Source organism: Aedes albopictus, chromosome 3 (genome assembly GCF_035046485.1).
Source record: "Aedes albopictus strain Foshan chromosome 3, AalbF5, whole genome shotgun sequence".
Taxonomy (NCBI): Eukaryota; Metazoa; Arthropoda; class Insecta; order Diptera; family Culicidae; genus Aedes; species Aedes albopictus.
The window spans coordinates 33,846,783-33,873,042 of NC_085138.1; the positions used below are offsets into that span (position 1 = coordinate 33,846,783).

The 26,260-nt window shown below is 39.5% G+C and overlaps 1 protein-coding gene across 10 annotated transcripts in view; it reads left to right on the plus strand.

Annotated features, from left to right (window-relative positions):
* The first annotated feature begins 568 nt into the window (after positions 1-568).
* Positions 569-26,260, plus strand: part of LOC109419233 (glutamate-gated chloride channel) — a 239,451-nt gene continuing 213,759 nt past the window's right edge. For 2 of the 10 annotated variants that reach the window (XM_062858833.1, XM_062858840.1), the window contains exons 1-2: positions 574-812; positions 1,120-1,473. The gene's annotated coding sequence lies outside the window, so the exon portion shown is untranslated. Of the gene's footprint in view, positions 813-1,119; positions 1,474-26,260 lie in introns of all 10 variants that reach the window. The other 8 variants (XM_019693444.3, XM_062858839.1, XM_062858837.1 and 5 more) reach the window with 7 other exon arrangements.

A 26,260-nucleotide genomic window follows, 5' to 3' on the forward strand; every position in this document is an offset into this window, starting at 1 on the left:
TAATTTGGAGAATTTGTTCACCACTCTCCACGCTATTCGATGACTGTGGTGAGGGGAGTGAGGTGTAAGGGGGAGACTGGCTGCCATACTCGCTGCCATTTTGAAACCCCTGCAACTATGTCCTTAAGGGTCAATTTTAGTCTGTTAACCAATTTTCACGAACCATGTGTTCAACCGTGCCGCACAGTCCAGCACAGAGAAGAGATACTTTTCCCTTCCTACACTCCACGAAAACGGGAGAGTAAATTTCCCAAAACAAAGCGAAAACTCTCGCTTCTCACCATCAGAACAAGGTGGGAGCGTAACCAGCAAGAAGGGGACGGGGACCAAACATTAAACAACAAACAGTTTGGCATAGGTCTGGTCTGGGCAACCAGCCTGCATCAGCAAATGTGCGGGTGGATTTTACCGAAAATTGTTGTCCCCCCGTCGCGTCGGGTCGTTTCTCGCGAGAGCGAAAATTCCCCCTGTGAGAGCGGGAGCACATCTCGTTCGGTAAAATCTAGCAGCATCCCAGGCCCCATCGCAACGCAACGGAACGCGGACGACCCATCCGCGGAGGAGATCCCAATCGATTTTGGCCTGCCCGGACTCTGCTCGTCGTCGTCACAGCCAGTCAGTCAGGTGTAGGCAGTGGTTCAAAGTGGAAGTCCTTGGGAAAAGTAGCCGTTTCGCGCGGTTTGGGCGTTCAGCACACATAGAGGACTTGTCTCTGGAAAGGGAAGAAAAGTGCTTTGTGTGAGGAAAAATGGATGGAAAATTTTTGCACAAGCTGGAAAATTAATCGGAAGGGAGTTTGATTGAAGAAATAGGTGGTTTTTTTGGTTTTCAGTGTTCGGAAGAGTGTCATTTGGGGGTTTTTAAGCGAGTTTCTTGAAATGGGCGCGGATCAGGATTTTCTCGGATGCTGCTGGTGCAAGTGTGATGAGTGGCAGATCTGTGCCATTTTGCCTCTCATCTGGTGAAGTGGAACAAAAATGATCTGTGAAAACGGTTTTCGAATTCCCAGTTTTGCATGACTGGACTAACACCCATTTCTGAAATCGTCACCCAGTGTGAAAAACTTGATAAAAGTGAAAAACGAGAATATAAGTGGGGAATTTGCATTTCTGATTTCAGGAAGCTGAATAAAGATAAAAATCTTGAAGAGTGTGGTGAAAATAGTTCAACTAAGCAGAAAATGTAGTGCGAAAATCAAAAGCAAGAAAATCGAATGAAAATTACTAGGAAAATTTCGAAACAAAGGTGTGAAAAATCCTAATTGAAATAGTGCAGAATTTTCACCTAGCAGAATTTAAATCACTCCACCAAAGAGGAAGCTGGGCTGAAAGAAAGGACCAAGTCGTCGTTGGTCGAACGACCGTCGCAGGATTTTCCGCACCTTTGGTGTGCGGTGGAAATTGAGCACACGCAGAAGAGTGAAAAACCACCCAGGCCGCCCCAGAGAGGAAAACCGGGAAAAATTACCTCCAGGTAAGATTTATCTCCGTCGGGCGGGCGGTCGGTCGATCGAAATGCGGCGTCGGTCGCCGGTGGTGCGGTAGCCCATCATCATCTCACCTTTAGTGGGATGGAGATTTTTTTTCTTGCCTCGTTCTCGGTCTGCATCGTACCGCTTCCGATTCATTTGGTTTTCGGATCGGGGGCGGATGGATCTCTGGGGAGTTTTCAATTTTGGGGATTGGGAAAGGTTTTCTCGATTATCGTGATGTGTTGGACTTGTTGGTGTTGTCTCTCACCGAAGAATACTTTTTTTTGTTTTACCAAATGCAAATTATGAAAATGAAGAAAAAAATAAAATAAAAACGATAGAGTGTTCAGTTGTCAAGCAAATTACTTTATTGTCTAATAGATTTTTTAACTGCTATATATCCAGATTCAATGAACGTTTTTTCAATAATTTTTAGCATTTGTACCAATACAATGCTCAAGCCATGCTAAGCCAAAACATCGTGTCCAAACTCTGGATTGTGATTTTCGTTCACTCTCATTGCCTTTTATTGACCTAAATGCAAATATATTCTGAACAGTGATAACAGAACGGCTGTCAATCAACAGAAATAATGATATTCACTATTCAGGTTTAAATAGAGCATTTCCTAAAGTATTAAGGAAATAAATCAAATTGCTTTAATAAACTCCGCGATGTACGATAATGGCGTTGTTGTGGCAATACTTGTGGTGGGTCCCCCAATCAGACTGATGACGTTTTAGTTATTCCCGTATGTGTGTATGTATTTGACCGGACCAGAGAGAAGAGGTTGAAGGAAAGGTGTGCGAATGCGACGTCATTTGCGGAATTGGATTTCCTGGAAGCTGCTGCTGGTTGAAAGGTGAAAAACTTTCTCCAGATCGGGGAGGAAATCAGGGTTCATTGTCAATATGGGCGCATGGAAGACAAAATAGCGCTTGGTAACAGATGACGACAACAATGTAAAGGAAGGAGACTATTCTCGGTGGTTTCGCTTGGGAAAGGTTGTGAAAGTTGAAGACGCAACTTGGGAACTACAAGATGCCACGGCTAGGCCAACTTACTGTTCAATACTGCTTCTCATTTGGGAACAAAGAAATGATGATAATGATAAATTAATATCCAAGAACTGGTGCTCAGTCAACCACTATTGATAGTTTCTAAGTCTTCACATTTATTTTAGAGTTCCTTGTTCGGCTGTTCTATTTTCGGTAAAAGTTCGGATTACCGAAGTTCAGCGCAGTTTTACCGAAGTACAGTTAATTGTTACCAAACGTTCGGTAAACAATACCGATGATGCGATAGAGTTTACCGAACGTTCGATATTTTTTTGCGGAATTTCGGTAATCTGAACGTTTACCGAAAATAAAACAGCTAAATACAAAACTTTATTTAAAGTGTGTTAGTATTCATCTTACATTCAAATAACATTGGAATCTCTCGAAATAGTTTTTTTTTTCATTTAGACATTTTTTATAATACTATATGACTTGGAGCGATATCTTTTTTTATTATTCTTCAATCACTTAACCTAATTTACAGCTCTTTTTGTCCAATAGGGCACTGCGTGAGCGATTCCAATTGGAAGCTGTACTAACACTTTGTTCAGCGCCTAAATGTATTCTATTCTTATTCTACTATATCGAACTGGTTGCCGTTGCGCTGCTTTCACTTTCTACCCTTTAATGGTAGAATAATGAGCACGATGATGTTGAAACGTGGCTGTTGGTTGTTCCTTTTTGCTGTCCGATTGGGTGTCCATTATGAGTTGCCGTTCGCTGATGTCCAACTATCCGGGTAGTGTCAGCTGCTCTCAAGGGGAAAGAGCAACTGACGAAAGTACCGGGGCTGGGATCGAACCCATGACCATCTGCTTATGAAGCAAACGTGTGACCAGTTGCGCCACGGGCCCCGGCGTTTAGAGATGATTATGACTTTACTTATTCGATGAGCTACAACTCCTAGCGGTGAGTCTACAGCGAATAAAGCAATCGCCTGCACTATATTCTCGATCCTGGGCCAACCGCCTCCGGACGCCTTGAACGTTCAGAGTCCTTAAGTCCACCTCCAATTAGCGGGCAGTTTTTCCACCTTCCATATCTTTAATATAGTACGGTGCTTATTATAGCTCTACCGGGAGGGAGTTCGTTCTTCCCAGCAGCGTTGTTGTTCTTCAGCCCTCTAAAAACCTTTTTCAAACAGACGCTGTACAAACTAATATATTTACATTTGACAATGGATAACATAAACGGCACCCAGTGCCCTAATGGAGATTTTTTCATTAGACGAAAAGTATTCTTCAACTGGAGAGAAGATCAAACCCACACTCCACGGCTTACATTACGCCTGAATGGCTGGCGTCGCTAATCGCACGGCTACAAAGCCGACGAAATGGCTAATTGCTATCTTGACCTCGTGGAGGTTTCACAGCCTGTCCATAGTCATCGATTTGAGTTCTGTCTGTCGCTCTTCTTCTAATCAAACCGTTCAACAATTTTTCGAAGTACTCTCTCCACCTGGCAGTCACCACTGTTTTATCTGTCAACAAATTTCCATCACAGTCATAGTACATGGCAGGGGAAGCCGCCGTTTTTCTCTGCCCTTCTTTGACAGTTCCGTAAAACCTTCGCATACCATTCTGTTTCATACTCTCTTGCGCCTGAGAAATCACATTTTCGTTATGCTCTGTTTTCTTTTTGCAGTGGATTCGTTTTTTCACAATTCTTACTTCCCTATACATATTGCTTCCTGCTCTATCGGGTCCCTTATACCAGCATCCGGCTTCTGGCAACATTTTTCTTGTCCGTTACCCCCTGAAACTCTTCGTTGAACCACCCATTCCGAAGTCATATTTAATTTTGAGCAGTGCCTATTGTAGTGACAAGATACGACTACTTGGTATAAATCTACTAAACGATATAACTTTCTTTCGAGTTTGACGTCTGACCGCCGTCGCATCGCAGCTCCTATATACAGAACGTTTGTGCAAGTATGTGAATGTTTCGTGACGTATTTTTTGTCACTTGCGTGTGTCTTGAGCATTCTGATCAGTTGTCAGATGCCCCAACGAACGAACACGGTTCGCTCATCGGGACGCAGTGAATACCCAACCACAAAATCCGGGCTGTATTTTGCTACGGAACCTCAACTCTTATCATGTATGAAAAGAGAAGACTATCCGTAATCGATTGGTTCGCAGTTCCCTTATGATTTATCTCCTCGGGTTTATTAACATCGGTATTTAACCCTAAAAGGGATACCTGGGGTCCATTGGACCACATGCGCCTTTTAGAGCTCGTCTTTAATGGAACACACTCAGCGAGGTGGCGAAACAGAGGCCATGAAGGTATCCCTTTTAGGGTTAATCACTGAATTTCACACCTATCACCTCCTGAGCCGCCGTACTCATTGCTCCGCCGATAGACTTCTATTGAGTGTTGAGATCATCGCTCTCGCATTTATCCGCTCGTCCAGCTTTTAGTGAAAGTCAGCTACCGTACCGTAAGCTGAATGTTGAAATCAGGCTTGTAAACATTCGTTACTTTTCATTACCTTCGTTTCGTTGCCGTGGTCGGGTGTCAGCTTGCTTTGTTACATTCGTGCGCTACCGCTACCTCTTAAGGCGAAACTGGAAGCATTTTCCCATTTTTTCGGTTTTTGATTTTTTATTAAATAACGAAGCAATATTTTCAAAATCGGTTTTCGTACACATGTAGAGTATGAATCAAGGTATTTTCTGAATTTTTTTTGAAGTGGAAAATGTTTTCCATTACAATAAAAAAATCAAAAGATACCTTGATCCATACTCTACATGTGCACGAAAACCGATTTTGAAAATATTGCTTTGTTATTTAATAAAAAATCAAAAACCAAAAAGTGAGGAAACGCTTCCAGTTTCGCCTTAAGCGCAGTTTCGAGTTCGAAAGGAATAGCTCAAGAAACTTCTTGAGTGATTCCTGGCAGAAACTTTCTTCGGTGACTGCCATTTGAACTGTCATTTCTTCGCTACTGCGCACTGCGATCGAAGAAAAACCGGTTTCCTGAGCGATTCATGCAAGGAATTTCCCATGCATCAAGATAGGCTGAGAAATTCCCTCTGATCTGCAAATAGCGCTTTACACACAACACGAGCGGTAGAACGAAGATCAATAAACATAAAAGTGGATCAAATCAACGTCGTCTGACTAGATGACATTTGTCTAATTCCAGCTTTTCGCATGATTTCAGCCAATTTTGATTATGATTGGTATAATATTAGTTTATTCGTGCGTGATAAATCGATTACGACACATACATATAGCCAAAACAGCTATCTTTATGGGAAAGATAGGAATGACAAAAGCCGAACCATCTCCCGAAGACGCTATCGTGGTAAAGCGCATTCGTTTGACATTTTCGTTTCGTACAGTAGTTTGATCGCTTGTGTTGCGAATGTTGGAGACAAAGGCATCAGAATATCGACGAAAAGGTGTCAAAGACTGTGATCGCTAGCAAGACTGGTTGAAATGCATCGATCGCCGGTCTGACATCGTATAGGTTGATAATCGAGCTCGAAACTTTCCAACTGCAAGATAGTGATCTGACTCGATGTTGGAACCCCTAATACAGTCTGGTTTTTTTTTTACGCGGAGAATATGTACCGCGTAAAAAAACTCAGTTCAAAATTCAAAAAAACCGCGTAAAAAACATCTCACCATTTCTCGACGAATCATGCAAAAATAAAACGATGATTTTTTTTTGTATGGAGAAAAACCGCGAAAAAAAGACCTGTAGTTCTAACATCAATGTTCGAGAAGTCTTGAACGCAATGCTGCACCTGGGGAAACTGAGATACTACCAAACAGGGTTACTAAAACACGAAATAGCACCTTTATCTGAGCCACTATGCTTTGTTCAGATTTTAAGAACTTTATTTTGATTCTTAAAATCTATTTCAAAGAGATTTTTTAACTGACAGCTGGACAACTGCTTAACAGCTCCGCTCGGTACACAATCCAAAGAGGGGTGATTCAACAAATCGCTACCATACACACTTCAAATTGATTTTTAAATAGTTTCCCGGGCATCTAAATTCACGAAAATTTGGATTCCGGCCCAGTTCGCCGTGCAGATTTGGAATATGTCATCAACTCAGAAACCCTGAGTTTAAATAGTCAGTGTTTTTGTACATAAGCAAACGTTGTTTACTTTTTATATTTGTTTATTCCAAAACATTATAGCTTTAAAAAAGACACTTGGTGTACCAGTACAGAAACATGTAAATTTTACTTGCATGCAAGAACCATAGTGAAAGGATGTAAGGTATGATAAATGTTTTCCCATCAGTTGCTATAACTATGCTTCCATCGTTCAGTTCAGCAAAGTTAATAGAATCGAGTCCGTAGATTTTGTCTGTCCCTCTTGGAGACGAACAGTTTACTCTCATTTAATGAATGTATTGGTCAAAGTTCGATCGTAAGATCGATCATTTAACGATTTTTATGTCCTTTTCATAAGTTTACCTTATGAAATTAGTCATACCCGGCAAAAACCGACATTCAAACAACGCTAACTAGCGAAATATCTACTTCGTCATATGCGCTAATTCCCGTCATATCAGACGGGAATCTTCTATTTATAAAAATGAGTTGGAAGTTCCTTTGAGGCTATAAAACTCACGAACGAATCAGGCGATCAGCTCGATTTTTCACGGTTCCATTCGTATTCATGACGGATGTGGTTTTATGTAGAAAAAGTTACGAAAACCAACTTAAAAAGTAGAACAATTGTGACAACACTGAAAATATTATGAGCGGGGAAGAACTTCCACGTTTTCATCATGTAACCAATCTAGAGTGCGGTGCTATAAGTAAACTTTAGCTTAAGAAACTGTTATTCAACTAGTTCTGTTTCTTGGGATTGGTCGTTTCAACAGGATTAGCCCAATTGACCCTTTCCTAAATATCATCTTGAGTTTTTCGGGGATCTTTTCAGGAATTCCACCAGGAATTCGAATTCATTTAGAAAATAATTCAGGACTTTAATCAAGAAACTCTCTTGAAATGTATCGCAAAAAAGCCTTTGGCTTGTATAAATAAATAATAAATAATAAATAATAAATAATAAAAATTCCCACAGGAGCTCGTCTGATTTGTTTCCTACGGAAATTCTGCTCAAGATTACTTTCTAGAATACCTTTTGAAATCTTTCTGATATTTCCCCAGGGTTTCCACTAGAGTTGTTTGCCAAAGAAACCTGAGATATACTCTTACAGAATTCTGGGTGATAGGATTTTCCCAGAATCCTAAGTAGAATTCCTCCAGAATCTTGCTTTTATGTATTCTCTCAGAATTTCCCTAAAATCCTAGGTAAAATTCTTTAGAATTCTGAGAATAATTCTGCCAGAATCCCGAAAGGTATTCCCCAGAATTCTACGAGTGGGGGCATCCTGAGAGGGATCATATAAGGGGTTCTTCCAGATTCTTAAGAGAAATATATCTAGAAACCTGAGAAGGATTTTCCCAAAATCTGATAAGGATTCTTCCTAGATTACGAAAACTTCTAGAATGGGCTCCACCAGCATCTTGAGAAGGATCCCTGGAATTCCGAGAGGTATTCCCACAAAAACAGAAAAATTACCTCCGATTCCTGAAAGACATTCCCCCAGAATCTTTAAAAGGATTTCTCTAAACTCCTGAAAGGGATTGTCCCAGAACTTGGAGAGTGGCTACTCTACAATACTTTAAATTATTACACCAGAATCTCAAGGAGAATCTTCCCATAATCTTGTCAGGGGTTTTCCCTGATTATTCTCCCAGAATCCTGAAAGGAATTTCTGGGATCAACTGCTCCAGAATACAGAAAACAGAATTACTGGGATTATCTAGAATGCTGAGAATGATTTCTTCCGAATCCCAAGAGGAATCCTCCAAATTCCATTTTTTTCTAGAGAATTCTGCCCAGAATCTCGAGAAAGATTCTTCAAAAATTTATAATTCTTAAAGAAAGTGCCCTAGAATCTTGAAAAATATAGAGAAGAATCCCAAGGATTTCTCCAGAATCATGACACAAATTCCTCAGAATGATGAGCGAAATTTCCTCAGAGTCCTGACGGGGATTACCCCAGATAGACGAATTTCCAGAGAATCTTGGGAAGAGTAGCCGCAGAATACTCAGTGATATTCCCCCAAAATCCTAAAAGGATCTAACGCAGAATGCTGAGAAGTATACCACTTGAATCCTGTGTGGAATTCCCCCAGAATCCTAAGAAATATTCCTCCACAATTCTGAGAATGCTGAGTATGATTCTCCAAATAGTCTGAGAGGAGTTCCTGAGAATGCTGAGTAAGATTTCCTCAGATTCTGACTGTGATCCTAAGTGAGGGTCTTCCAGAATCCTTAGAGGAATCAATCCAGATCATCCAGAGTTTTATTAGAATCCTGAAAGAGATTTCACCCTTAATAGAGAACCCTGGTAGGAAATACCCCAAAACTCAGAAATGAATTTCCTTAGACTCCAGAGATTCCTTAGAATTCAGATAGGTATTCTCATATAATACTGCTGAGAAAAATTTCTCCAGAATTTTTGAAGGGACTCTTTCATAACTGTGAGGATTCCTCTAAAATTCTGTGAGAGATTCCTTCAAAATGCTGAAAATTATCACATCAGCATCTTGAGAGAAGTTTTTCTAGAAAAGAGAGAAAGACCGGGAAAAAGTTTCCAAGGATCCTAGGAGAGATTACTCCAATTTTCTGAGATGGATTCTCTCTGAATCCTTTATAGGAATTCTTTCAGAATTCTGAGGGATTTCCTCAGATTCTTTAATCCTGTGACGGATTGAGAGAAGTTTTTCCTCGGGATTCTCCCAGAATGCTTAGACGGTTATCTCCAGAACTCCCTTACTGAGAGAAATTATCCTGCAGTATTGAAAGACATCCCATTAGAATCCTAAAAGGTATTGCCCCAGAACCCTAAGAGGGATTCTCAAAAAAATAAAGAATGTTCGGAATCCAGAGATGGAGTGACCAAGAATCCTGAGAAGGATTCTTTAGACCATAAAGAGGATTCCTTTAGAATCCTGAGAAAGATTGACTTAGACTCCTGGGAGGGATTGCCCAAGAAACCTGAGATATACAGGTATGCCTCGATTTATTGAACCCTAGATTATATAGAATCTCGATTTTATGTACTTCGATTTTATATATATTTTTTATGGTTAAATTCTACAGTGCTTTCTGAAAAAAAAAGTAATTTAATTTTTTTGAATCGAAAGAAAAATCGAATGTGAAAAATCGGAACAAAAACATCGATGCTGCGAACATCGATTCAAAATTGCCCAACGCTAAAATGAACACCTTTTTATCAGTTTATGAAACCATCTATCTCCATTTCACCCGTCATGTTTTGCCTTTATTACTGCAATACTCTCCAGCTGTCAACGTCTCCTGCTTCCAGCTCAAGCGCCAAACGAGAGACCTCGTTCCAACCATGAAACAGTAAAATTGATTTTTAATTACTTCAATATCGTTGTCCTCGGTGATACTTTCGCAATCATTGGCCTCGGCACTCGTCGTTCACGGTGTTGGGCACCACCATCGCAAAGCATGGGACTGGCAGTATGATGATAACGCTTTACACCGAGAGAGCGGGATGCTGCGAAAAGGATCCGTTTGTTTTGCGTGGCATTATTGTCTCCTCGTTCGGTATTTTACCGTACAGTCAGTGTCCTCCCAAGCCCTCACTCTCATCGACACTACCTACATTGATGTATGTATTTCTCACATCCAGACTCCACTTGGTCGGTGGAAAATGGAAACTACCCACCCCTACTGCACAGTGGCTGGCCTTTTCTGGATATTGTACAAATTAGTAGATTTCGATTGCAATTTGATAAATTTTGAAGCTTACTAAACATGAAGCGTAAAACAAGGTTTATAAATTTTAGCCCAAATGAAGGTTTTTTTTCCAAAATTTTTCGGTTTCCTACAACTCGGTATTGAAAACATCAAACCCAGACGAGAGTGCTCCTTGCCATTGAGAGGGCCCTAACGTGAGCCTCCCCCTTTTGTCGGCAGCGGTTGGCGAGAAAATGCTCCATCCCATTTTCAACTCTCCCCATCGCATCAGGAAAATTCTCTCCCACCAATCAGCTGGCAATGGGAGAAAGCGTTGGAAAATTGTGAGGGCAAGAGCACGAGCATTTTCTAGGCTGTTAGAAATTATGCTTCGCCCGCCACACAGCCAGCCCCAAACGGAGCAAGGAGGAAGGCTGTTTCCTGTTTTTTTTTTGTTGCTGCTGCTGCGACAACGAACGACGGTCCACTGCCATTAAAACTCAACATTTGGCGGGGAAAGCACCAGATCGTAAAAAAGAAAAACGAATCACAACCGATCCTGCTGGTAAATGGTGGTGGCGGTCGTGGTGCGCGCCTGTTGGAAAGCAAATAAAAATCCAAGCAGGGAAATTATTCATCTTGATTTGTGGCTCGCGTAAATTTTTGCGTGCCGTTTGATGCTGCTGCCGTGTGGCTGCAGGAGGAAAATTCGAAAGTTGTTTTGGCGACACTTTGAAAGTCGTAATCGCGTGTTAGACTAATCCCAAAAACTGTATGGAAGAAAGCAGGGAAGTTAACAATTTCTTCCCGTTTGATGATCTGCTTGCTTGTAGGGATTGTGTGTGCATTTAACAACATGTTATTGTTGACCAGACCCGTATATCTAAAACGATTTAATGTTCAATACTTGAAGCACAGACAAACATACGTAACAAAAATCCAAATAATTCGTGTGTTACAACTGTTTTTCTGTGTTTATTTGTTCGGATTTTGATTTGCTCCTCATATAGGATTGTAGTTGGTTGAATCGTATTTGAAGCAATGCGAACCTTATCAAATTCTAAACTATGATATTGTACAGCTATACAGGCAATTGTTGGAAAGTTAGTAGGCTCAGTGTACCAGTTATGGCAATAGTACCTCAAATTCGCCATAGTTGATTTCCAACATTTAACGATGCAAATCAACAAGAAAATATATGTGAACGTTCATAAAAGATGATAGCACTCATTCAAACTTCCCATTTTGCTAAAATTATGATAGAAAAAAAAATATTTTCCTTAAAATTTCGGCTTCCTTGCACCCTATTTCGCCATAGTGTACCAGTTATGGCAAATCCCATAAGGAAATATTCTGATACGAATGCACCACGGGAATGGTGTAAAGTATCACTAATAAACAAACAAACAAAACAAACCCATAAGGAATGCATGTAAATAGTGCGAAGTGGAACCGAAATTAACAAATATGTCCATAACTTGTCCAGGGTTCCTATCATTGGCACACGCTTATGGGATTAAGATTAACATGATTTTATGGGTGTCTTGTGTTTTGAAGGTTAAATTACTTATTTTACTAAGAGACGCCAACTTTTTGTCCGCATGATATCAATTACACCGAATCAAATTAACAACAAAAAACGCTGCTTGAGGTGGGGCAATACGACCTCTGGCATTTTCCGCTTTGAATTCTAATGAAATACCAGGCGGCTCCATCTTACTATTTACGGCAGCAAATGGAAGGAGTAGGAGGCGGATGGTAGTTAGGGTCTGTGCCAATTGGCGAATTAAAATTAATTTTTACTTAAATTTGACAGTTCGACACTTAAACTTGACAGTTCTCCTAAGGCAATAATTATCGAACTGTCAAGTTTAAGTGAAAATTAATTTTAATTCTCCAATTGGAACAGACCCTTAATAGGTTGATTTTATATAATCGGCGCGCAATGGCCTCAACTGCGTGCACTTTAAATTAGACAATCTTTCCAAATGTGGAAAATCCACGCATTTCATTCCAATTTTCTTTGCATTATTGGGCTTCTCCGGCTCAGTATTACATCTAGTTTGCTTGCATCGAATGCAACTTCACTTATACACTACCCGCCATAAATATGGAATCGCATCGTCTAGTATTGCAACACCCCAATTGAATATTGCAGCACCCCAAAAAGTATGGCATCACCTGAAAACCTTATGATTTACTAAACTATATCTCAAAAACCGTATCCTCTGCAAAGTTTAGACCTTCGGCAAAGTTGATCAGCAGATTTATGACCTTCAAATGATGAAATGTTTGGTACGTAGTTCCGCCGCTATGTGGCGCTAGTGTGCATTTACAATGAGGTACTTTGACATGGTTTATCTCATGATTCTGACCACTTAGAATGTTCGTGTCTTCAGCAATCTTGATCAGAAGGGTTATGGCTATCAAATGGTGGTAAGTTTAGTGCGTAATTCCGCCGCTATGTGGCGCTAGTGTGCATTTACAACGAAGTACTTTAACATGGCTTATCTCATGATTCTGACCACCTAGAATGTTCGTGTCTTCAGCAATGTTGATAGAAGGTCTATGGCTATCAAATGGTGGTAATTTTAATGCGTAATTCTGCCGCTATGTGGCGCTAGTGTGCATTTACAATGAAGTACTTTGACATGGTTTATCTCATGATTCTGACCACCTAGAATGTTCGTGTCTTCAGCAATGTTGATCATCAGGGCCATGGCCCCAGTGAAGAGAATTATCAGACAAAGAGGCACAAAACAAGCAACAAAGAAGGCGCAGCGATTACTCTTTATCCCAACTGGTAACAGATAATGATATGATCCCAAAAATTTTTGTTGCGGACAAAACGGAAGCTGAATTTGTTGCGTACTTTTTAACTCGTGAATAATCAATTATTACTAAACCAAAATCGAAACTTTTTGATGATACATCTTCAGCAGCGTTGCAGTGTTTACCGACTCGAAGTTACCGCTCGAAAATCACAATGCAAGGCTTAAAAATCTCTAAGCTCGTGTTACATGATCTTTATCCCATTTTTTTCAAGTTGGGACAAACCTATGTCGCATTGGCTAGAATGTCGCAACAAATTCAGGTTGCGACATTGTCGTTATTGTTGCGCGATTGTTGAATTTTGATTCACTGGCCATGGCTATCAAATGGTAGTAAGTTTAGTGCGTAATTCTGACGCTATGTGTCGCCAGTGTGTATTTAAAATGAAATATTTTCACTTGGTTTATCTCAAGATTCTGACCACCTAGAAAGTTCGTGTCTTCAGCAATGTTGATCAAAAGGTCTATGGCTATAAAATGGTGGTTAGTTTAGTGAATATTTTTGCTGCTATGTGGCGCCAGTGTGCATTTAAAACAAAGTACTTTGGCATGGTTTATCTCATGATCTCGCACTAAACTTACTATCATTTGATAGCCATAGACCTTCTGATCAACATTGCTGAAGACACGAACATTCTAAGTGGTCAGAATCATGAGATAAACCATGTCAAAGTACTTCGTTTTAAATGTACACTAGCGCCACATAGCGGCGTAATTGCGCACTAAACTTATCACCATTTGATAGTTATAACCTGTCAAAGTACTTCGTTTTAAACGCACACTGGCGCCACCTAGCGGCGGAGTTACGCACTAAACTTACCGCCATTTGATAGCTATAGGCCTTCTGATCAACTTTGCTGAAGGTCTAAGCTATGCAGGGTATACGGTTTTCGAGATACAGTTCAGAAAGTGATGAAGTCTTCAGGTGATGCCAAACTTTCTGGGGGTGCTGCAATATTCAATTGCTGTGTTGCAATACTAGGCAATGCGATTCCATATTTATGGCGGGTAGTGTATAATGAAATAGCGTGAGGGTGTTTTGCCCCGGGGGTGCGTATTACCCCAGGTTACCCTAATTTTGATCGATTCTCGATCTAAATGCTTAACGGTTCAAACAAGTACCAAAAAGAAATGTAAATTTATCTATTTCAAATATGTAGATTTTAATTTTTAAGTTTTAGAAGGGTTTCGAAGGGGATCTCGAAGGGGTTTTATTATTTTTCCTTCTTATTCGTATTACCGAGATTTTAAGCCCTAGGCTACTACATCTCGGGACTCACGGTTTGCTTCCCTTCCGAAGGATGAACTTACATTAATTGTGAGTTAGTCGGGAGTGGGATTTGATCCCAGGTCTTCGAGTGCGTTCGTTCCGCGTCAAGTAGGAGGAAGAAATCAGTTCCGATGGCGCGCTTCGCTAGTAGGTGCAGATGCCAGGCCAGGGTGCTGTTGCTCAGTCGGTTGTTTTGAGTTTTGCTTACGGAGTTGTGCTTCGTACAACGGCAAGAAATCCAGACAGCATGCAATGGAGAGATAAATGGAGGCAAATAAATGGATGAGCTCGTTTCACACTACATTTTACTATGAAAATTCGTTGTCAAATAACATTAAGATAGTTTTTCAACAATAATCGTAGATGTTTTAATTGGGTAAGTGATAAATGTTTCATTAATTTTGTTTTATTTTAAATAAATTCTCCTGTATTTTTGTACAGTTTGCCACCTTACGGTGCTGGCCACACTGATTTGATCCGTAATTATGCGTCAGTATTTTGCCTAAGTTTGTGCGGTCCGTCACTGTTAGTGTCGGAACATTGTTTTGTTTCAATATATCGATTTCATAGCAAGTAGCATATTGGTTCACCACTCCTCCCAATTGCAAGGTGACGCAAAATTATGTTCATTCCATAAATTTTAATGGTCTCACCATTCTTCCAAATTGTAAGGTAACACATTTGTGTGTATACTGTACGGTTGCATGGATAGCATCGCTTACCATAGTGTATCCTTGATCTATGCAATTATCAATCCCTCCCTACTAACAAAACTGATTCCCGTGACAACTGTGGAGGGTCCAGTAGTACATACAGCCTCTAGTAGCAACGGTTGTCGAACTAATATTAACATTCCTTTCCTTCCCTGGTAGATCGTAAGGACGTGGCCAGCGCCGTTATTGATGCTTTAACCATCACACCAGATCCGATCCGCTATCCCGAAGGTTCCAGGGAGCTTCCAAGGGGGTTTCATGTATGTTTCAGAGGCGCATCCAGGTTTTGTCAGGGAATTTCAGGAGGGTTCCGGAAGGATTTCCGTTGGATTGAGATTACGGAGACGCCCCTGATATCTACTGAAATCCCCAATAACGTACCTGAGACCCCTAGAACATCCCTGGAGCGCCTGTGAAACCCCCCGGAGTCTCCCACAATGCTTCTGGAACTCCTTTGATAGATCTAGAAACCCTATGGAACGTCCATGAACCTTCTGAAGCTTCCTGGCATCCGCTGGAACGCCAAAAGGCTCCTCAAATTCACAGGAACACTCCTGGTACGCCCTGAAACCCCCTGGAACATCTCTGAAACCCCTTAAGAACTCCTAAAATTCTCTTTAATGCCTTTGAAACCCTCTGGAACATCACAGAAACTCCTGGCATGTCACTGAAATCACAGCATAAGAACATGTTGCGTTTTCCTGATTTCCTCGGGGATCAGCATTGTGGACAAGAGCCCTTTCAATGCCCTACTCCATGGCACAGAAAGCAGGTATCCTTAACCCATATCCGCCTAGCGTCCGAATTATAGGACAATCCTTTTGATCTCCAGAATAAGGCAAAATTTTAGAAGAATAAGGTCTTTTAGGGGACATAAGGTCGAATGGACAAGGTCGAATAAGATAAAAGGTTAAATAGACAAAAGACAAATTGGAAGACATGAAAAAGTGATCGGAATTTGACAGAAAAATGAGAATTAAGATTCCGATAAAAATAATGTGCCAAAATTATTCAACAACTTAAAAAAAAATTATTGAAATATAGGAAAGTGTCTACTAAAACTTGTAATAGCTTATATGCAGCAATTTATTACCGCATTGCAATTTGAAATAGATGCCTATAAATGATAGAAAGTAGTGTTGTTCATTAAAGTTAAATGTGGAAAACAATATTCCTTGAAAGAACAACCTATGGATAGAAGAAGGATGAATCATAGATTGAAGTATTGTACCAGTCAATAATTATTTTAGTAACAAACGGTGAAAGAACAACTTTAAATTTATGAAGGAAAACATCCTGAACAAAAAATGAAATTAAATTACCGATAAATACTGCATTAACACAATTTAAAAACAGCCTGTTTCGTCCTGGCTCTGGATCCTACGCTGTTTGACGGTCGGCCAAGGGTGACTCCAATGAAACACGGGAACGGAATTCGGCTTGGAACCGAATAAATAAAAATACTTAGGTTTGACGCCTCCGAGAGGTATTGTACCAGCTCGGAGGATTTTGTAATACTGAATATCGAGTTTATTCGACTTAACATATTTATACACAATTTCATAATTAAAAACTTGTGGGCTTCGTGGCCGAGCGGTTAGCGGCGTCAGTCGTATAGGTGTCTCGTAAGCCTCGGAGTGTGGGTTCGATTCCCACTCCAGTCGGGGAAAACTTTTCGTCAAACGGAACATTCTCCACTGGGCCACTGGGTGTTATATGTGTTGTCCGTTGTCTAATGTTGTAATGTTCAGTCTGTAGTGGCCGAAAGGTCGAAGACGGTGTAATTGTCTTTTTTTTTTAGATAATTGGGTCAATACAAAGTGAAAACAAAGATCGATAATTCTCCGTGTACAGATCTATAGAAATATTTCAAAACACTGCATTATGTCCTGCAGTGCATTTGCCCTTTGTTTGATACTGTTCTATTACTCTTTGTGCTTTGATTAAAAATAGAAAATGACGAATTGAATAGCTAAAAGGTGCGAATTGTGATGAGACACAGCACAGCCTATAAACAAAAGAAGGTAAAATTTCCTATAGATATGTTAGTGACTAAAATGGATATGCTTTCTATAACAGAACAGCACTATAATTTTTCTCTCAATGAGCAACACCAAAGACTCATAAGACAAAACAGTAGTGTGAAACATCAGCTGGTAGCATGGTTTAATAAAACTCTTGTTCATTCGACCGTTTGTCCCATTCGACCTTTTGTCCATTCGACCTTTTGTCCCTTCGACCTTCTGTCCTAAAGTCATTTTAGAATACTGTCTCTGAGAAGTTGTACAATACAACCATCCCAAGTAACATACTTGTCACCGAAGACTCACGGCGGCGCAGGTTTTTGTTACGCAGAAGTCACTGTGACTTACTTCTAACAAATAAATACTTACTTGCTAAAAGTAGGTCACAGTGACATTTGCGCAACAAAAACCTGCGCCGTCGTGACTCTTTGGTGACAAGTGTGTTACTTGGGATACCTTATTTCTATTGGACATTATAATTTGTGACTGGTTCACTTGGTGGCATAAACGATTATGCAAAAATTACATATTGTCACTATCGATGAGCTTCATTTCCAATGTGAAATATATTTATTTGCCTGAAATCCCTCTGGATTGTCTCAAACAATGAGGGAGCGTTCATAAATTACGTCACGAAAAAAATGTCCTTTGAAATATGTGAGCTGCGATTTCGGTTGATATTTAGGGGTGGCGCAAAGGGCTTAGGTAAAATTTTTGCTAAAGCAAACCTTCAAAAAACCTTTCAAAATTAATTTTCAAACATAACATTCCTAGACTAAATCGGTGATTCTAGAACCCTATTGGGCAAAATTTGTGCTCAAATTTGCGCTATCTTTGCTGGTTTCCGAGATATTTGGAAAAAATATCATATTTTGGTATCCAACCCATAAAATGCTGAAATACGACATTTTTATCAAATATCTCGGAAACCAGCGGGGATATCGCAATTTTGAGCACAAATCACCGAATCACCGATTTAGTCTAGAAATGATATGTTTGATAATTAATTTTTAAATGTTTTTTGTAGATTTGTTCTAGCAAAAATTTCACTTAAATTCTTTGCGCCACCCCTAAATATCAACCGAAATCACTCATTTTTGTACAGCTTACATATTTCGACTAGTAGATCACTTTCCACATGGAAAATCATATCCCGGACAGATTTTTTGAAAATAGCCTCACCCTACTGACACATTCTACGGGCCCCGTATCATCAATACTCATTTTTCAAAGTTTAAATTTGGCATATTTCACATTTTCATAACATTCTACATTACTCTTGTCGTCCAAAAATGTATTCAACATGATATAAATGTTACAATAAATATTTATTGAATGACGGTTAAGATTAACAATTGAAATCGTGATTTTAAGGCATTTAGGCACACTATTCAAAAGTCTTCCATGATTAACAGATAAATGTATGTAGATTTTTTAGCATACAAAGAATTTTAAATGTAATACTTTACAACTTTGAGGTAAGGCTGGTCAAAGTATAGGTTTTTAAAGCGTTGTAACGTCACGGAAAATCAACCTTTATGGAATTTATTCAAATTCGGAAAAAGTTTTAAATCTGAAATTCTGTATGGTCTTTGTACTCCAGAATATCTTTCAAATGAGGCTAAAAGAAAGTAAATCGGTTCACTGATGCCTGAGTTTCACCTGGTTCTGTGTAAAAAAACAAATTTCTCTGGCTTGGACGGTTTCTGTAGTGGGCAAAGGTAGTTCTATATTCAAAACTATTTCTGTCTCGTTGTATATGAGCCCTTTTTCATGATATCATTCATAAATTGCGTACCATTAGGGCCCGTTCATAAACTAAAAAAAAAAGAAAAACTGTTAATTTCTATGATATCAGAGCCAAACAGACAAAACACTGACCAAATTACCATCTCATATATCTTAGGGTATTGACAACTTCGAGAGTTAGTGTTTTCAGCAAAGTTTTTAGATTGGTCAAAGACTTACAGTTGATGGATAGTTTGGTTTAAAGTTCCACCAAAAAGCGGCGCTTGAGAACTTACAAATTTTAAATTTCATATATCTCAGGACGCCGATTACTTAGAAAGACGGTTTCTTCGGCAAAATTGTTTGGTAAGTCATAAGATGCGAGATTTCGCCACCAGAAGACACTAGTTTCCATTTTGTAAAAGCTAGCAAATGATTAGAATTTCTCAAAAAGTGTTCTACAAGCTGGAACTTTTTTCACTTTTGACATATTGTATCCAAAATAAATGGTAATCAAAGACCAATATATTAGTCATAAATGTTCAAAAATTGATTTGATTTGATTCACTTGATTACAAGATATAAAAGTCAAAAAATATGTATTCTGCTTGAAGCGCTCCATCTTTATATAGAGCTAACCAATCAAGTCAAAATTTGTAGCAATTACAGATACCAAAATGAGGAACTATCAGTCAAAATTTAAGATTTTTTGATAAATTTTACCGAAGCAACAATATTTCTAATTATTCAGTATCCTGATATAAACAAAACTAAAAATGTGTATGCCCTCTAGCGCCTTCTAGTTTAAGGATTTGCAATCATATTGAAATCAATTGACAATTCTTGACCAGCCAAACAACTTTGTCGAGGATACCATTTAATATCACAAAAATCACCGACTCATATATCGCAGGACCCTGATTACTTGGAGAGTTGTTTAACTTTTCAAGGATCTTCCGTTTCAAAGTTGTTTGGTTTAAGGTTCTACTTGCCCAGTGGCAGTTGAAATTTTGAAAAATCAGGTACAATATATTTATTCAAAAAAGAAAAGTTGTAACTTTTTAAAAAGTGGTTAAAAATGTTCACATTTTGACTGTTAGTTTCTCAACTAGTCAAAACTTGTAGGAAACTTTTTTGAGAAATTCTAATAATTTGCAAACCATTATAAACTTTTAATTAACGTCGCCCAGTGGCGAAATCTCACGTCCAATGGTAAATCAGCTGTAAGTCTTTGACTTATCAAATAACTCTGCGAAAGACACCAACTCTCTATGTAATTAAGATTTTTTTATCACTGTTAGGTCTATTTGTCTCTGAGATCACAGAAGTTAATCTGAGGATCGTAAGTAGTATCCAAATCATCTGATATGATTTAGGTTCAATAAATTCTCGCAAACATCTTAAAGAATTTTTACTTGGATTGATGACATTGCATTGTTGAAGAAATGCTTATCTCGACGACGTGATGAGTTCTATGCTGAAAAATCTAAATATCTGGCGGTGCGAAGTATTGGATCTCAGGGGTCTAGTCTTTGGGATAAAATTAGAAGAATATGGGTGGTGATAAGCCGAAGATGGGTGCCGGTGTCATTAACCTTCATGAAGGAGTATTCATACTGCTGATAGTGTAACCCCATGGATTGAACCCTGTTGGACCCGAAACGCCGTGGATGGGAAAAACCGAGTTTGGACGAGCAGTTTGGCAGCGAAGCTTCGGAGAAGAGTGTCGACTCTAGAGGAGTTTTAGATTATACCTACAAAACCCTGAATATTGTATTCCATTTTTCTAAAAACTATATTATTTGCATACCTAAAGAGCTGAATTATAAAGACCAAGTGAATTAAACCATAAAAACCTGATATTACTAGTGAATAATCATCACATCGTGGGGGCTCAACCGGGATTGATGCTATATCTCCCGAAGCCGTATATATGAAAAAAGAACGATTTAACCTTTTTCCTGAGAACAATAGTGCGCGGCAGTAGTGACAAAAAAAAACGAAAATGTGCTCCGAAGAATAAGAACTTTCTGGAAATAATATCGAAGTGGAAATAGTCGAGATGTTGAAGGCTTTTGAATGCGGAATGGATCTACAAACAGTTCCATCTCAATAATTTATTATATACAAGGCATGCGAAAGCCTTGAATAGGTGAGTAGCGTTCCTGAAATATTACCTAAGTTGTTTGGACCTACCTGGTCTTATTATTCACCAGAATCATCTTACCGCACACGACGGATGAGCGACAGCTTGCAGAGCGAGGAAGAATCGTTTAATTGGACATCACAGTCGCTAGTCTTCGTGGGAAGTCGAATTTTTTCGTCTACAGCCATGGACCCACCAAGGATGCCCTTACTTGTTCCTCGAGTCCCTATCCCGAGCATCGTAGGGTCTACACCGATCAGAAGACCCGCCAATCCACCGATTACCCAGCAACAAGCGAATCCGCCGCCGGTGCAGCCGGAGCAGGTGTATTCTGGTCCGTCCGTGCCAAACGAACAGGAGTTTGGCGATAATCCATCGGCCGAGAATGTTGCTACAGAAAGACAGCAGCCACCACCGCCAGAAGATCTTCAACAAAACAGTCTGGGTCAGACAATTTCTAATCTGCTGGGTGCAGTCGACGCGCTCCATAATAAATTGAACTCGATGGAGCGTACACAGCAAGCACAACAAAATCAGCTACAGCGCATGCAGCAGAATTGGGCCCCTTCAATAGCGGGACAGCCTCCAACATCGGTCCCTTGCCCTAATGGTTTCGAACAATGGAACGACTTGAGCATTTTTCAACAACCAAGTGTAGGCCAAGGGAATGCAGCGCCACCGCCGGTGGCCAATGTTAATCACGAAGCTCAGTGGGCGGCTTTTCCACCAGCAATGCTCAACGGAAACAATGCCAGACCGTGGATCGGTAATAATATGGGACAAAACGTTTTTGCGAGCCCGGGTGTTAACACTGCTCCACACAGCACCAGACTTCCAAACGTTGGCTTGACAGCCTCTAGAACTTTTGACGTTCCGAAGCCTTCCTTCAAGGGTGATTTGGAACAAAGTCACCCAGTCGAATTTCTGCAAGACGTCGATCGATATGTAGAGTCAGTACAGTTGGACCCAAATTGCAAATTACCCTTCATCCTATCCTGTCTAGAAGGAGAAGCTAGGACGTGGGCAAGAGGTTTCGGTTACCTGCTGGTGAACTACGACCACTTTCGCTTCCATTTCCTTCAGCAATATTGGGGACAACGCGCTCAGAGACTAGTTCGTGAAGAGATTATGTACGGAAACTATACAGCGAAAACTCCCTCGAAAATGGCGGAATATTTCCTAGCTTTGATCACAAAAGCGCGCCATCTGGACACGGCTCCGTCCGAGCTAGAGCTAGTTTTGCACCTAACACAACACTTCCCTCGTACTGTCGGCGCACGACTAAGTAATTGCTCGGATATACAATCCGCTTATACGCTACTACAGACGGAGGATCATCATAACAACACGTACAACCGAAATGTCGTGAGAGGCCGAGCCGATGCAAATCAACAAAGTCAATTGCAAAACAGCGCAACCAATAACCGGCCTTGGCGAGTTCAGCAGAATAACAATGATGGACAATGCACACTGGGCCACGAGCAGAATCTAGCAAGTAAAAACCTCTAGCGTTTTGGGAGTACATTTTTTTGAGTTGGTGTCTTCGGAGACTTGTATTTATTTTACCTGTACTTTAATGTAGTGAAGAAAATTAGTTGGAAATTTTGCCGCATAGGTGGCGCTGCGATACTAACTTTTATGTCTTACGTCCTAGAGGTTTCCCGTCTTCTGCAAAGTTGTAGAGTGTGTAAAAATAAGTAAAGTCGCCGAAGACACCAAAGTTGTGTGACTTCAAATAACAAAGTTATAATAAAAATAGTAAAATTTACGTGAAAATCACGTTTTCATAACTATTTTGAATGTTTATCTCAAATTTATCAATTTTAACACTTCACACGTGTTAATCAAAGTAGCCTGTGTCTGATGATACCAATTTTACAATTTTTTGGGACCTTTAAAATAGTTTTTTGGGCATAATAGTAAAAATTACTATGATTTTTACTAGCAGTTTTTTTTTTCAAAAAGCTGCAAATTTCGGCTTAATTTGATGCTTGCTTCAAAATATACCACTCAAGATCTATTAAATCTGAAAGTTTGCCGGAGGTATAATTTGGTGTTTTTGAGATATTTTGTTTTAAAATATTGATGTTTTTATACCTAAATTATTTTGAAAGAGATGCAATTCTTTATTCCGGAGTTGTCCTGCCATTAGACCCTCACGGATCACTTTTAAATAAAAAGTTTTATGTTTACCCAACGCCTTAATTACTTGAATTTGAAATTGAAACGTTTTGCATCAATGTAATGAATCGACAATGCACATACAGTATCGGACAATAAAAATGCACCAAAACCATTTTCCCATACAAAATAGTCAACTTTAGATGGCCATATGTCAGTTATTGCCCAACCGACTGTTTTCATTTTTCTGTGACGAACTACAAAACACTTCAATTTTTGAAAACTACTGAAAAAGTTCGGTAATAACTATTAATACAAAAGTTACAGATAGGTTGAATTTTGACAATAAAAATGCACCAAGACATAAAATGTTATAGAAAAAAATTGTTGCGTAATATCATTATGGTGTCTTCGTCAAATATGTTTCTTTTGTGAGGACGAAAAACTTTACGGAAGAGACCAACATGATTTGTCTTCATCAATTTTTGAGACAAAAAGTCTTATACATTTTTATTGTCAAAATACAATCGTCTGTAACTATTGCGTCAATTGTTATCACCGAACTTTTTCAATAGTTTTTAAAAATTGAAATGTTTTGTAGTTCGCCACTGAAAAATGAAAACAATCAGTTGAGAAGTAACTAAGATATGGCAATCAAAAGTTGCTTATTTTGTATGGGAAAACGGCTTTGGTGCATTTTTATTGTCCGATACTGTATATGTACATTAAAAGAAAAAAAATGCTTTTCGATCCTGTGTGAGCGACTTACGTTAGTGCAAAGTTCCGGTATACCAATCCGTGGAATCAATAATTATTTTCACTTAACTCAACGTATGTTTAGATGGATATTGATGACATTATGAAAAAAAAAAACTTAGCTCATCAATGCCGTGTCATTAATTGGCACTGTGTCTTAGTAAGTAAAGCACTTGTATAAGAGTCGTGAATTCAAATCTCATCTTGAGCTGAAGATTTTTTATATAATATAACCAATAAATTATTCATTTTTACGTGTGTACGTTGAGTTAACTGAAAATCATTATTGACCACACGGATTGGTATTACGAAACTTCGCACTTGCGTGAGTCGCTCACACAGGGCCAAAAACAATTATAATTTCTTTCTTTCAATAGACCAATAGATATATGAGCACTGTTGATTCAACAAATTGATGCACAAAACAATTGAACACAAAACGTCAATTTTGAGTAATCAGGGCGTTGGGTAAACATAAAACTCTTAATTGAAAAGTGATCCGTGAGTATCTACTGGCAGGACAACTCCGGAATATCCCGAGATGAACTAACCTAGGATTAAAAATCTCGTTAATACAGAAAAAAAAACTCCGGAATAAAGAATTGCTTCTCTTTCAAAATAATTTAGATTTAAAAACATCATTATTTAAAAACAAGATATCTCAAAAACACCAAATTATACCTCCGGCAAACTTTCAGATTTAATAGATCTTGAGTGGTATATTTTGAAGCAAGCATCAAATTAAGCCGAAATTTGCAGCTTTTTGAAAAAACTGCTAGTAAAAATCATAGTAATTTTTACCCAAAAACCCCAAAAAACCATTTTAAAGGTCTCAAAAAAATTGTAAAGTTGGTATCATAAGACATAGGCTACTTTGATTAACACGTGTAAAGTGTTAAAATTGATAAATTTGAGATAAACATTCAAAATAGTCATGAAAACGTGATTTTCACGTAAATTTTACTATTTTTAATATAACTTTGTTATTTGAAGTCACACAACTTTGGTGTCTTCGACAACTTTACTTATTTTTGCTCGCTCTACAACTTTGCAGAAGACGGGGAACCTCTAGGACGTAAGACAAAAAAGTTAGTATCGCAGCGCCACCTATGCGGCAAAATTACCAACTAATTTTCTTCACCACATAAAAGTACAGGTAAAATAAATACAAGTCTCCGAAGACATCAACTCAAAAAAATGTACTCCCAAAACGCTAGAGGTTTTTACTTGCTAGATCCCGCTCGTGGCCCAGTGTGCAATGGAATCGCAATGTACGAGCTACAGTAGCCGAGCTTGAAGAGGAGGCAGGGGTTGACGTTCATTCGGTTGCCAATATATTTGTCGGTTCGGATGAACTGCTCGCCGAAGACGATGTGAGTGGTCAGCCAAAGCACGAAAAATCACCACTGATTGAAGCACGCATCGACAGTTTGGTAAAACTAGTCTTGCTGGACAGTGGTTCCGAGCTAAGCTGCATCGATAAGGCACTTTATCATGAGCTGAAGTCAAGGGGAATACCGTTGGGAGAGTTTCCAGTGCAGAATACTACCATACAGGGAGCGTATGGGAAAAGGAAGATGTCCATATCGAATCAAGTGTTTGTTCCCGTAGATATCCAGAACGAGACTGTTGACGTTTGCCTGGCAGTAGTCGAAGAGCTTTGTACTCCGTTGATATTCGGTATGGATACTCTGCATTACTTGAAGGCTCAGATGGACTTTCAACGTCGTGAGGTCTGTTTGACGCTGAACGGGAACGAGATCGTATTACCATTTTGTGCTGGAGATTGGGACCGAAACCGTGGGTCCGTTCCACTGTGCCGTATTGAAGTGGGGGAGGATCGCGAACCATCTACGAAGTACTCCTGGAGTGACTCCCCTCTGGACGAAGAGTTCATCCGAAGCGAAGAAGAGCAGGCGAAACTTGATTCGCTTCTGGAAGAATTTTCGGATATATTTTCGGATGTGCCTGGTCTCACAACAGAATACGAGCATGAAATCCATGTAACCAACGACGCGGGATTCAACCAGAAACAATATCCAATTCCATTCCGCTACCTCAGCAAGGTGCGGGATCAGATCGATAAAATGGAGGAATGGGGAATCATCTCTCGAGAACCAACTCCTTACATCAACCCGTTAGTAGTCACAATGAAAAAGTCTGGGGAAGTCCGAGTATGGTTGGATGCTCGCCGTCTGAATGCAGTCATGGAGAAAGACAACGAGAAACCTCCGGATGTGCAACAGATAGTCCAGAAGTTCAACGACACGCTCATCTTTTCCTTAATAGACCTTACCAGTTCATATTGGCAAATACCAATCAAGCCAGGTCACCGGAAGTTCACGGGATTCCTGTTCGAAACAAAATCATACGTGTTCAACGTCCT